The 14,613-nt window shown below is 41.7% G+C and overlaps 1 protein-coding gene across 3 annotated transcripts in view; it reads left to right on the forward strand.

Annotated features, from left to right (window-relative positions):
* The window catches only part of gulp1a (GULP PTB domain containing engulfment adaptor 1a), a 171,278-nt gene that overhangs the window by 91,356 nt on the left and 65,309 nt on the right, over window positions 1-14,613 (forward strand). The window contains exon 1 of one of the 3 annotated variants that reach the window (XM_029703044.1): window positions 6,823-6,995. The exons of the other annotated variants lie outside the window; for them this stretch is intronic. The gene's annotated coding sequence lies outside the window, so the exon portion shown is untranslated. Of the gene's footprint in view, window positions 1-6,822; window positions 6,996-14,613 lie in introns of those variants that run through there. 3 annotated transcript variants of the gene reach the window in all.

The following is a 14,613-nucleotide window of genomic DNA, read 5'->3' on the forward strand; positions in this document are numbered from 1 at the left end:
CCCCCCCCCTTTAAAAGATTTAGATGCACTATTGTAAAGTGGTTGTTCTACTGGATATTATAGGTGAATGCACCAATTTGTAAGTCGCTCTGGATAAGAGCGTCTGCTAAATGACTTAAATGTACATCCAACCACCACTAATTCTATACTCTCTATATAACTCAGTGGTGGAGAAAAATAAGACCAGTGTAAATATACAGCAAATTGTGTAACAGGGTTGTAGCCTTGAACATGGGTTCCAAATATTTCAACTTCCTGTTTATATATTGCATGCATTCATCAATCACCCTATTTTACCCTTCACCCTCAGAAGCATCCAATGACCTGTTACCCTTTCCCATTTAATTTGCTCTGTTTCAATACAGCACATATGAATGAATCCCCTTAGATGGTTTAAGTCGCACTGCTGCGAAGGACAATGTGGAATGTTTAGATGAAGGGAGCAGCGCTGAAATTAACGTGGAAGATCTGTGGCATTATCCGATGATCCGACTTTGAATTAGCCACCTGGGCCCCCGATGCTCAGGGACACCTCATTTCCTACCCAGTTAAATATCATCACTGATGACTATGATAGCAGGTTTCTATGGAAATGACCAAAACAGCTGATGCACGAAGTCTGGAACCAACAGGGCCCTGAACAGCTTCTACCCCCAAGCCATAAGACTTCTAAATAGTTAACCAAATAGCCTCGTGGACTATCTGCATTGTCCCTTTTTGCACTAACTCTTTTCTCATCACATATGCTGCAGTTTCTGTTTATTTTCTATCCTGTTGTCTAGTCACTTTACCCCTACCTTCACTGAATAAAAATGTAAATGCAACATGCAACAATTTCAAAGATTTTACTGAATTACAGTTCATATAAGAAAATCAGTCAATTGAAATAAATTCAGTAGGCACTAATCTATGGATTTCACATGACACATGAATACAGATTTGCATCTGTTGATCACAGATACACTATATATACAAAAGAATGTGGACACCCCTTCATATTAGTATATTCAACTATTTCAGCCATACCCATTGCTGACAGGTTGTGATACAGCCCAGGATTGAACCCAGGTCTATAGTGACACCTCTAGCACTAGCACTGCAGTGCCTTAGACCACTGCGCCACTCCGTCCCAATAGGGTGCCACCTTTTCAACAAGTGAGTTTGGATCATTAATGCCCTGCTAGAGCTGCCCCGGTCAATTGTACGTGCTGTTGTTGTGAAGTGGATATGTCTAGGAGCAACAACGGCTCAGTCACGAAGTGGAAGGCCACAGAAGCTCACAGAACAGGACTGCTGAAGTGCGCAGCGAGAAGAAATAGTAAGTCCTCTGTTGCGACACTCACTACTGAGTTTCAAACTGCCTCTGGAAGCAACATCAACACAATAACTGTTCGTCGGGAGAATCATGAAATGGGTTTCCATGGCCGAACAGCCGCACACAAGCCTAAGCTCACCATGCGCAAGTGTCGGCTGGAGTGGTGTAAAGCTCGCGGCCATTGGACTCTTGAACAGTGGAAACACGTTCTCTGGAGTGATGAATTTCGCTTTTCCATTTCGCAGTCCAACGGAATAATCTGGGTTTGACGGAGGCCAGGAGAACGCTACCTGCCTGAACTGTAAAGTTTGATGAAGGGGGAATAATGGACTGGGGCTGTTTTTGGTTCGGCCTAGGCCTCTTAGTTCCAGTGAAGGGAAATCTTAATGCTACAGCATACAATGACATTGTAGACAAATTTGTGGCAACAGTTTGGAGAAGGCCGTTTCCTGTTTCAACATGACAATGCCCCTGTGCACAAAGCGAGGTCCATACAGAAATGATTTGTTGAGATCGGTGTGGAAGAACTTGACTGGCCTGCGCAGAGCCCTGACCTCAACCTCATCGAACATCTTTGGTATGAATTGCCTGGCCTAATCGCCAAACATCAGTGCCCAAACTTACTAATGCACTTGTGGCTGAATAGAAGCAAGTCCCTGCAGCAAAGTTCCAATATCTAGTGGAAAGCCTTCCCAGAAGAAGCGGTTATAGCAGCAAATGGGGGACCAACACCATATTAATGCCCATGATTTTGGAATGAGATGTTCGATGAGCAGGTATCCACATACTTTTGGTCATGTAGTGTACCTTAAATAATGTAGTGGCGTGGATCAGAAAACCAAACAGTATCTGGTATGGCCACCATTTGCCTCATGCAGTGCAACACATCTCCTTTGCATAGAGTTTATCAGGCTGTTGATTATGGCCTGTGGAATGTTGTCAATGAACATTACATTCTCTGTCAACAGCTCTGGTGGACACTCCTGCAGTCAACATGCCAATTGCACGCTCCCTCAAAACTTGAGACATCTGTGGCATTGTGTTGTGTGACAAACATATTTTAGAGTGGCCTTCTATTGTCCCCAGCACAAGGTGCACCTGTGTAATGATCATGCTATTTAATCAGCTTGTTGATATGCCACATCTGTCAGGTGGATGGATTATCTTAGAAAAGGAGAAATCCTCACTGACAGTACAACATTTTTGAGAGATAAGCTCAAACTCGGTACTGGTACCTTGTGTATATAGAGCCAAGTTGTGCATTTCTTTCTTGTGTTATTATTTGTATATTATTTGTCTCTCTGAATTGTTTGTAAGTAATAATTTCAATGTTAGTCTACACCTGTTATTTAGGAAGCATGTGACAAATCAAATTTGATTTGATAGATATCAGGTGTTTTATCAACAAACAACTGGAAAATGGTTTTAAAAAGATAAGGCAAACACACAATGTAGCAATACATAATTAAAGCTGTATAATTTAGCTATGTATAATCATCCACTGGGTCAATCATTCTTTTGCCATAGCTATCTTGAGAGATTTGAGATGTTGGACATAATGCAGGGCTGCTGCAGTATGAAACTGGCTTGTCAATGGGTTATTGAGTGAGTATTGCATCTTTGTGGGGTACCACAAAGAAGGAATGCTCAAGGACATATTATTCAATGCCAATTTAGTTTGTAATTTCACCCGAAGGAGCTCTCTCAGCTAGGGCGACATCTGGCTACTGAGAGTGTCAGCTAAGGCTTGGCTGAGCACAGTCTCTGAGGAAGAACCCTCCAGGTCTGTATCTAGCCCCTGCACAAAGAGCTAACTCCCAGACTGTTAGCGCCACTCTTACACATTGGATTTCCTCACAGTCACAGACCTTGAATTGGTCAATTGCAGTCAGACAACCAACCAAGCCACAGCAGTTGTGTACTCAACTAATGTGTGTGCAGAGAATGCCCCTATGGAAACATTCAGTGTTCTGGCTTGTCTATAGGCTGACTACAATAATGCAAATAATACAAATAAAAAAACACAGCACGAAACACATTTTCAATGTTTACTGACAACTATTGGGTTGACAGTGACGCTCAATTACCAGGTATTTAATAATTTGTTGCAGTTAGTTACCATTTGTTACTTGAAGTACTAGAAATGACCCGTTGTTCCTACATGATGGCCAATGAAATACCAGATGAATAGGGTAATAGTACCGTATAGTTAATGTCTACCTATATTCTCATACAGTGCCCAATTTAGATGAAAGCTTTGTGATTCATTCAGATCGCCTCTTGCTGTTAATAACTGCTTTGTTTTGCCTGTGAATGTAGTTGCTTTGATTCGGCTGCAAGGCTGAGGGTTTCTTTCAAACCTTTTTCAAAAATATTATGGACTGCAGAAGGTTCAGCCTTAATTGAAGAGGGCCTTGTGGACTTCCTGAACATTTAGCCTTAAAGGAGGTTATGCTGAAAAGATCATTTATGATGATGATACCCTATGCATACGTAGGCCTAAATAATGCACATCATTTCAACTTTAATAATTCAAATCAAATTCAATTTTATTTGTCACGTGCGCAGAATACAGCAGGTGTAGTAGACCTTACCGTGAAATGCTTACTTACAAGCCCTTAACCAACAATGCAGTTCGAAGAAATAGAGTTAAGAAAATATTTACTAAATAAACTAAAGTAAAAACATTTTTTTCAAAAAGTAGCACAATAAACTTACATAACAATAACGAGGCACCGAGTCAATGTGTAGTGGAACAGGTTAGTCGAGGTAATTGATCATTTATGTTAGTTTACTCTTATTAAAGACATTCTTCTTATGTGTTCTTCTCACCTCAAACCACCTCAGTCTGTGCATGTGTTGGTATATCAACACAATAGATCTCTGTCTTGGATGTTGCATCTTTCTGTGATGTTTATTGCAAATATATCTCATGCATCTTTCTCACATGAGATACAGTACATCGTTTGATGAATTGTTTGATGTCTGATCTCATCAAGCTTTTTGATCCCATTTGATCTTTGAAAATTCTAGCATCGCAGACAGTGTCTAAATTGTGTTATTTGTTTAGGGGGGCAGTCTTGTCTTATTTCTCCATCCCTTTTTCCCATCTCAATGTTGTGCTCTGTTCCTCCCTTGATTGTCTCCTTCATCTGTCAGAGCTCAATCTGTCTGTCTGAGGTAATAGACTGGGATGGATGCTAATCACTCTGGCCAGGCTGCCTCACAGACAGAGCCCAGGCAAGGCTCCCACTTCACGCTATGAATAAATTAGTATTTTCTCATTGCTGGTCGATCATACCCATTAGGTGTAGGCTACCCTGTTATTCAGATTGATGGCTGCCAAGGTTAAATCTGCTGGTCCAAGATCTGAGGCCAGCTGTTGGCTCGCACAAGGCTTTAGCTCAAAGTGTTAATACTGTCTTCCTTGGTGGTCTGGATGTCGTGCGTTTACGACCAGGGTTGGAGTTCCGGGCTGTACAATATATAGAAAATTCTCTCTGTAGATTAAACTTTGCAGGTAGGAGCAATATGGTGGTAAGCCAGCCTTTCCCTGCTGGTCCCTCTATGATGTTAAAATAATTTAAATTGAGTTTCTACCATATTGCTTTCACCCATTCTGCCTTTAAAATATCAATGCTTATAAACAAAAGGAAGTGGAAGGAATATTTTCAGCAGTACTGGGAAACAAGCCATCTTTTGTGCTTGGTTGCATGTTACACGTTACAGACACACTTTGAGCAATTGTTCGAGTTGTATTACTTGAAACAGATTTGTAATCTACTTGAGTGAGTGGTCAGCCAATCGTGAGTGAGTGGTCTGTCAAAATTGGCTCATCTTCACAAATTAACATTATCATGAGTTAAGACAAATTATTTGAGCTTTTCTACTTGTTGGCTTGCCAGCTGCCCTCGTGATTCTTTCCAGTTCTTTTGGAGCAAACAATATTAGCAATCTAAAATATTGATGGCAATATTTTGATGGCACATATTTATTGTCATCTAACTAATTAAAATCTTGTTTTGGCTAGTGTTGTCTCTGTAAAGGAAAAATGAGTTGTGCGCTTGCTTTGTGGTCTGCAACTAATAATGTATTTTGACAACATCATGAATAGAAAGCAAGTTCATTATCCTTAACCATGATGTGAATTATATTTGATCAATTGCAATGTTTTGTGAAAACCTACAGCAGTTCTAGGTTATCAAATCAATTAAAGTAGTGAGATACAGAATTAAGCTGTTGGCTAATGAGAACCTAGGCTAAGAAATATTGCTGGCAATTAAATATCGCTGCAAAATGAGTCCAATGTCAATTGCTGAAGGAGAGAGTTAACCATCTAAAATGAGGACTGCTCATTTGAACCATTAGTCCTCAAGAAAATGATGCTGCCTAGTGAAGTCTTACACAGCTGGTGCTGCTATACACATTCTGCATGGCCTTGATTCAGAACATGGACACAATGTATAAATTCTTACATTCTGACTTATTCAGCTGGTCTAGCTTTCAGTGAAATCCAATGACCTGAAACGGAGGACTATTATATTCTACACTGGACTTCTGCACTGATTCAGTGGATTCACTCTGGGTGGATAAGCTGCACAGTTATTTGTCCTTGTCTGTTTTTCTTAGTGGCCTTGGAGTTTAAAAGTCTGTGATAGATATGACTTCACCTTGACTGTCAAATGAAATAGCAATGTTTATTTGTCACAGTATGCAATGTACCATGCAGTAACATCGGCAATGGGCCAAACAGATGATCCAGAGTCCCTGTTGGTTTGGACATCCTCTATCAATCCCTCCATCTAATGTACATATTTTTCCTTCCATGAGAATACTGGTCTTATTTTGACCCAAATGTTTTGTTGCTTTTTGTGTTAATGCATATTGCTCAGTCATCTCAAGTCTTTGAAAATACAATTAAAGAAGTTAGCTTTTCTACAACCAAATCAACATTTTTGATGTAAATAGCTTTTAGCCACTTATTTTTTTGGCAATTTCACTTGTTTTTGAGAAACTTACCCTGACCAGCGATTCATTTCCTCAGCCTTGTTGTGTAATACAGGGGCTCTAAAAAACATTATAAAATGCTCTAAAAACACTAAAATACATCCTTTTAGAAACGGAAATGTTCTCAGCATAGTGATGCAGGTCTTTAGATGTTGTACACATGAAATTGTCATTCCGAACTTTATCCACAGCGTTATATTCCATTATGTGTGACTAGAGATGTTTTCCCTATCCAGCTGTTCCATTCTCTGTGTAGCCTGCTGCTACAGTTAACTGCCAAAATAAAGGAAACACCAACATAAAGTATCATAATAGGGCGTTGGGCCACCACGAGCTGCCAGAACAGCTTCGATGCGCCTTGGCATAGATTCTACAAGTGTCTGGAATTCCTGTGTGGAAGCACTTGCTTTCTATATACTTTGTGTCCCTCATTTACTCAAGTGTTTCCTTTATTTTTGCAGTTACCTGTAGAATGGACGGAGAGGTATCGCTGAAGTTTCAACAATATGGAATATAACTTTGCGGATAAAGTTTGGAATGACACAATTTCAATTTCACTATACTAATAGCTGTTCAGTTTCTTAAAGGACGTATTTGGTGTTTTTGGAGCCTTTGTTCATGTTTTCTTCAGAGCCCTGCAGAACTAGGATGAGGAAATGAATCCCTGGTTGGGGTAAGTTTCTCAAAAACAAGTGAAATTGTAAGAAAGCGTGTCTGGATCATTCTATTACATCTCTTTAGATAAAGAATTGAGATTTGGTTGTAAAAAAGACAAATGTCCCTTTAAAATACGCAGGCTGTTTTCCATCTGCTTTTTATTTTAACTTAAAAAATTACTCTGTTTGGGAAATACATTATTGATGAACAAATCTAAAAACTTCAAGCAACTGTCCAAAGCAGCACTTTGAATAGATCCGTGACTGATTTACTATTTATCAAGTTATCCATGTTTCTGTTTTCCTTAGCACAGTATTACGCATAATATGCCCCATAGAGCCAAATGTTCTGCATAAATCTAGTTCTAGGAGTGCCTGCATGGTGAACAGCGGTGACAGTAATTGATATACACAGTTAAATAGCTGCTCACTTCAAAAGTCTCAAGGTCCCAAATAGATCTCTTGTACAGCATATGACCTTCTCAAAACTGAAGGGCACACTTTATGTTGGATTTTCCAGATGTTTTGATATACTGTTTACTGGCCACGTGAGCTTCGAAGGTATTGTGTCACAACAAATAAACAAGACATAGGCAAGGTTATCTTGTATGTTATCTGTCAGTGACAAATGCACTGTAAGGTTTACTCCTGGTGGCAAAGTGGCCCTTTCAGTGTTTTTGTGCTTCTTTTTGACCTTGTGCTATCTTGCCATAAGCACAATATATTTCACTAGTTAAACTGATACATACAAAACACTGTCTGAGATATTGATTAGTAAATTCTGCTAAGGGAAGTAAATATGTTAAGGCCTTGAACTAAGTTGTCCTTTGTCCAGCCTCACGTCTACCATCCCCTTTGATGTTTCAAGGATTCTATTAGGGCTCAAGTGCCAATTTTGAAGCTAATGTTCAAATCAAGACAAGTTGAAAATCAGTTGAAGTTGTGTTTGCTCACACAGTTCACTGTAAGGCCACACTCTGTCAAAGCTAGCCTGCTTACTGACTGAAAAAAGATAACCCCAATGCACATTGAGTTGGGCGTCTGCCTGTCCGTATACTAAACTTTTAAGTTGGTGTAGGCCTATACAGATTCCAATACTGAACTGAAGTTCAGGCTTTGCAAGTACGTATTAGAATGTAGTGAAATGGTCAACGCACATTATCTTGCAGGACCTAGGATCAGGCATAGGACGTAGGACCAGGCAATGGACCTAGGACTAGCAATACCAAGAAGAATATAAATGACTATCATGGAAGATTTGATGAAAGAAAATATACACACCTACATGTATAGGCCTACACATGACATTGGTTTAGAGGCCGGACAGAAAAAATAATAGAAAAAGGCTAAAGTGATTTAAGGTGGCCTATATGTTGCACTGTTATAGATGTCAAGTGATGTAGAAAAGCCACAATGTCAATCTTTAGCTGATTAAACTTCTAAACACTTCAGCGAGGAGGCCTTTCTAATCGACCTGGCCTGGGTATCCTGGAAGGATATTGACCTCATTCCGACAGTAGAGGATGCCTGATTATTCTTTAAAAGTGCTTTTCTCACCATCTTAAATAAGCATGCCCCATTCAAAAAATTTAGATCCAGGAACAGATATAGCCCTTGGTTCACTCCAGACTTGTATGCCCTTGAACAGCACAAAAACATCCTGTGGCGAACTGCATTACCATCGAATAGCCCCCGCGATACGCAACTTTTCAGGGAAGTTAGGAAGCAATATACACAGGCAGTTAGGAAAGCAAAGGCTAGCTTTTTCAAACAGACATTTGCATCCTGTAGCACAAGCTCCACAAAGTTCTGGGACACTGTGAAGTCCATGTAGAATAAGAGCACCTCCTGCCAGCTGCCCACAGCACTGAGGCTAGGAAACACTGTCACCACCGATAAATCCATGATAATTGAGAATTTCAATAAGCATTTTTCTACGGCTGGCCATGTTTTCCACCTGGCTACCCTTACCCCAGTCAACAGCCCTGCACCCTCCACAGAAACTTGCCCAAGCCTCCCCCATTTCTCTTTCACCCAAATCCAGATAGCTGATGTTCTGAAAGAGCTGCAAAATCTGGACCCCTACAACTGCCGAAATTGTTGCAACCCCTATTACTAGCCTGTTCAACCTCTCTTTCGTATCGTCTGAGATCCCCAAAGATTGGAAAGCTGCCGCGGTCATCCCCCTCTTCAAAGGGGGAGACACTCTAGACCCAAATTGCTGCAGACTTATATCTGTCCTACCCTGCCTTTCTAAGGTCTTCGAAAGCCAAGTTAACAAACAGATCACCAACCATGTCGAATCCCACCGTACCTTCTCCGCTATGCAATCTGGTTTCCGAGCTGGTCATGGGTGCACTTTAGCCATGCTCAAGGTCCTAAACAATATCATAACCGCCATCGATAAGAGACAATACCGTGCAGGTGTATTCATCAACCTGGCCAAGGTTTTCGATTCTGTCAATCACCACATTGTTATCGGCAGACTCAACAGCCTTGGTTTCTCAAATGACTGCCTCACCTGGTTCACCAACTACTTCTCAGACAGAGTTCAGTGTGTCAATTCAGAAGGCCTGTTGTCCGGACCTCTGGCAGTCTCTATGGGGGTGCCACAGGGTTCAATTCTCGGGCCGACTCTTTTCTCTGTATACATCAATGATGTTGCACTTGCTGCTGGTGATACTCTAATCCACCTCTACGCAGACGACACCATTTTGTATACTTCTGGCCCTTCTTTGGACACTGTGTTAACTAACCTCCAGACGAGCTTCAATGCTATACAACTCTCCTTCCGTGGCCTCCAGCTGCTCTTAAATGCAAGTAAAATGAAATGCATGCTCTTCAACCGATCGCTGCCCACACCTGCCTGCCCGTCCAGCATCACTACTCTGGACGGTTCTGACTTAGAATATGTGGACAACCACAAATACATAGGTATCTGGTTAGACTGTAAACTCTCCTTCCAGACTCACACTAAGCATCTCCAATCCAAAATTACATCTAGAATCGGCCTCCTATTTCGCAACAAAGCATCCTTCAATCATGCTGCCAAATATACCCTCTTAAAATTGACTATCCTACCGATCCTCGACTTCAGTGATGTCATTTACAAAAGAGCCTCCAACACTCTATTCAGCAAATTGGATGCAGTCTATCACAGTGCCATCTGTTTTGTCACCAAAGCCCCATATACTACCTACCACTGCAACCTGTATGCTCTCGTTGGCTGGCCCTCGCTTCATATTCATCGCCAAACCCACTGGCTCCAGGTCATCTATGTTTTTGCTAGGTAAAGGCCCACCTTATCTCAGCTCACTGGTCACCATAGCAGCACCCACCCGTAGCACGCGCTCCAGCAGGTATATCTCACTGGTCACCCCCAAAGCCAATTCCCCCATTGGCCGCATTTCCTTCCAGTTCTCTGCTGCCAATGACTGGAATAAACTGCAAAAATCACTGAAGCTGGAGATTCATATCTCCCTCACTAACTTTAAGCACCAGCTGTCAGAGCAGCTCACAGACCACTGCACCTGTACATAGCACATCTGTAAATAGCCCATCCAACTACCTCATCCCCCATACTGTTATTTATTTTGCTCCTTTGCACCCCAGTATCTCTACTTGCACAATCATCTTCTGCACATCTATCACTCCAGTGTTTAATTGCTATATTGTAATTGTTTTGCCACTATGGCCTATTTATTGCCTTACCTCCCTTATTCTACCTCATTTGCACACACTGTATATAGACCTTTTCTATTGTATTATTGACTGCATGTTTGTTTATTCCATGTGTAACTCTGTGTTGTTGTTTGTGTCGCACTGCTTTGCTTTATTTTGGCCAGGTCGCAATTGTAAATGAGAACTTGTTCTCAACTAGACTACCTGGTTAAATGAAGGTGAAATAATAATAATATATATTTTTTAAACAGACATGTTATTTCAAGGAACAGGTTTAACTTAGGTTTTGAAACCCTTAGATTACAAGAAAGTTAGGAATTACCTTCTTTGATCAGTATATCACTGTGCTTTTTCTTTAGTTTTAAACTTTATTTGGCCCGTGGTTGCAATTGCAGGAATACTTTTTTCAAGGATACAGTTACATGTTAAATATGCAACCAGAGGGAAAAAAACTCTAGACCACTTTTACTCCACACACAGAGACGCGCACAAAGCTCTCCCTTGCCCTCCATTTTAGCAAATCTGACCATAATTTTATCCTCCTGATTCCGGCTTACAAGCAAAATCTAAAGCAGGAAGCACCAGTGACTCGGTCAATAAAAAATGGTCAGATGAAGCACATGCTAAACTACAGGACTGTTTTGCTAGCACAGACTGGAATATTTTCCTGGATTCTTCCGATGGCATTGAGGAGTACACCACGTCAGTCAGTGTATTTATCAATAAATGGATCGATTACATTTTCCCTACAGTGACTGTAGGTACATACCCCAACCAGAAGCCATGGATTACATGCAACATCCACACTGAGCTAAAGGGTAGAGCTGCCGCTTTCAAGGAGCGGGACTTTAACCAAAAAGCTTACAAGAAATCCCGTTATGCCCCCTGACGAACCATCAAACAGGCAAAGCGTCAATACAAGACTAAGATTGAATTGTACTACACTGGCTCCGATGCTCGTCGGATGTGGCAGGGTTTGCAAACTATTACAGATTACAAAGGGAAGCACAGCCGCGAAGCCGCGAGCTGCCCAGTAACACGAGACAACCAGACGAGCTAAATTAAGTCTATGCTCGCTTTGAGGCAAGTAATACTGAAACATGCATGAGAGCATCAGCTGTTCCGGACGACTGTGTGATCACCCTCTCCATAGTCGATCTGAGTAAGACCTTTAAACAGGTCAACATTCACAAGGCCGCAGGGCCAGACGGATTACCAGGATGTATACCCCGAGCAGACCACCATAGTCCCTGTGCCCAGGAACACTAAGGTAACCTGCCTAAATGACGATTGACCCGTAGCACTCATGTCTTTAGCCATGAAATGCTTTGGAAGGCTGGTCATGGCTCACATCAACACCACTATTCCAGAAACCCTAGATCCACTCCAATTTGCATACCGCCCCAACAGATCCACAGATAATCCAATCTTTATTGCACTCCACAATGCCCTTTCCCACATGGACAAAATTAACACCTATGTGATAATGCTATTCATTGACTACAGCTCAGCTTCCAACATCATAGTGCCCTCAAAGCTCATCACTAAGCTAAGGACCCTGGGACTAAGCATCTCCCTCTGCAACTGGATCCTGGACTTCCTGACGGGCCGCCCTCAGGTGGTAAGGGTAGGTAACAACACATCTGCCACGCTGATCCTCAACACGGGGTCCCCTCAGGGGTGCGTGCTCAGTCCCCTCCTGTACTTCCTGTTCACTCATGACTGCATGGCCAGGCACGACTCCAACACTACCATTAAATTTGCAGATGACACAACAGTGGTAGGCCTGATCACCGACAACGATGAGACAGCCTATAGGAAGGAGGTCAGAGACCTGGCCATGTGGTGTCAGGACAACAACCTCTCCCCTAACGTGATCAAGACAAAGGAGATGAATGTGGACTTTAGGAAAAAGAGGACCGAGCATGCCCCCATTCTCATCGACGGGGCTGTAGTGGGGCAGGTTGAGAGCTTCAAGTTCCTTGGTGTCCACATCAACAACAAACTATCATGGTCCAATACACACCAAGTAAGTCGTGAAGAGGGCACAACAAAACCTATTCCTCCTCAGGAGAAAAGATTTGGCATGGGTCATCAGATCCTCAAAAGGTTTTACAGCTGCACCATCGAGAGCTTCCTGACTGGTTGCATTACTGCCTGGTATGGCAACTGCTTGACTGGTACAGAGGGTAGTGTGTACGGCCCAGTACATCACTGGGGCCAAGCTTCCTGCGATCCAGGACCTCTATGCTAGGCGGTGTAAGAGGAAGGCCCTAAAAATTGTCAAAGACTGCAGCCACCCTAGTCATAGAGTGTTTTCTCTGCTACCGCACGGAGCGCCAAGTCTAGGTCCAAAAGACTTCTTAACATCTTCTACCCCCAAGCCATAAGATTCCTGAACAGCTAATCAAATGGCTACCCAGACTATTTGCATTGCCTCCCTTCTTTTACACTGCTGCTACTCTCTGTTTATTATCTATGCATAGTCACTTCAACTCTACCTACATGTACATATTACCTCAATTACCTCGACTAACCGGTGCCCCGTGCATAGACTCTGTACCGGTACCCGATGTATATAGCCTCGCTATTGTTATTTTACTGCTGCTCTTTAATTGTTTGTTACTTTTATTTTTTTTACTTAATACTTATTTTTCTTAAATGCATTGTTGGTTAAGTGCTTGTACGTATAGTGCCTGGCAAAAGTATTCATCCCCCTTGGCGTTTTTCCTATTTTGTTGCATTACAACCTGTGATTTAAATATATTTTTATTTGCATTTCATATAATGGACATACACAAAATAGTCCAAATTTGTGAAGTAAAATGAAAAAAATTACTTGTTTCAAACACTTAAAAAAAATGTAAATGGAAAATTGGTGCATGCATATGTATTCACCCCCTTTGCTATTAAGCCCCTAAATAAGATCTCGTGCAAACAATTACCATCAGAAGTCACATAATTAGTTAAATAAAGTCCATCAGTGTGCAATATAAGTGTCACATGATCTCAGTATATATACACCTGTTCTGAAAGGCCCCAGAGTCTGCAACCCACTAAGCAAGGGGCACCACCAAGCAAGCGGCACCATGAAGACCAAGGAGCTCTCCAAACAGGTCAGGGACAACGCTGTGGAGAAGTACAGATCAGGGCTTAGTTATAAAAAATATCAGAAAATTTGAACATCTCACGGAGCACCATTAAATCCATTATTAAAAAAATTAAAGAATATAGCACCACAACAAACCTGCCAAGAGAGGATAACCCTGAAGGAGCTGCAAAGCTCCACAGCGGAGATTGGAGTATCTGTCCATCGGACCACTTAAAGCCGTACACTCCACAGAGCTCAGCTTTTCCCGAAAAATAGCCATTGCTTTAACCTGTTAGGGCTAGGGGTCAGTATTTACACGGCCGGATAAAAAACGTACCCGATTTAATCTGGTTACTACTCCTACCCAGTAACTAGAATATGCATATAATTATTGGCTTTGGATAGAAAACACCCTAAAGTTTCTAAAACTGTTTGAATGGTGTCTGTGAGTATAACAGAACTCATATGGCAGGCAAAAACCTGAGAAGATTCCTTAAAGGAAGTGCCCTCTCTGACAAGATCTTGTTCTTCTTGTCTCTGTTTATCGAAGACTGAGGATCTTTGCTGTAACGTGACACTTCCTACGGCTCCCATAGGCTCTCAAAGCCCGGGAAAAAGCTGAATGATGTCATTCCAGCCCCAGGCTGAAACACATTTGCGCTTTTGGCAAGTGGCCGATAAGAGGATAATGGGCTTAGGCGCGTGCACGACTCAATCCTGTGCTTTATTTTCTTTCGTCTAGTTACCTAAACGCAGATTCCCGGTTGGAATATTATCGCTTTTTTACGAGAAAAACTGCATAAAAATTGATTTTAAACAGCGGTTGACATGCTTCGAAGTACGCTAATGGAATATTTTATTTT

The sequence above is a fragment of the Salmo trutta genome, chromosome 20 (assembly GCF_901001165.1).
Source record: "Salmo trutta chromosome 20, fSalTru1.1, whole genome shotgun sequence".
Lineage (NCBI taxonomy): Eukaryota > Metazoa > Chordata > Actinopteri > Salmoniformes > Salmonidae > Salmo > Salmo trutta.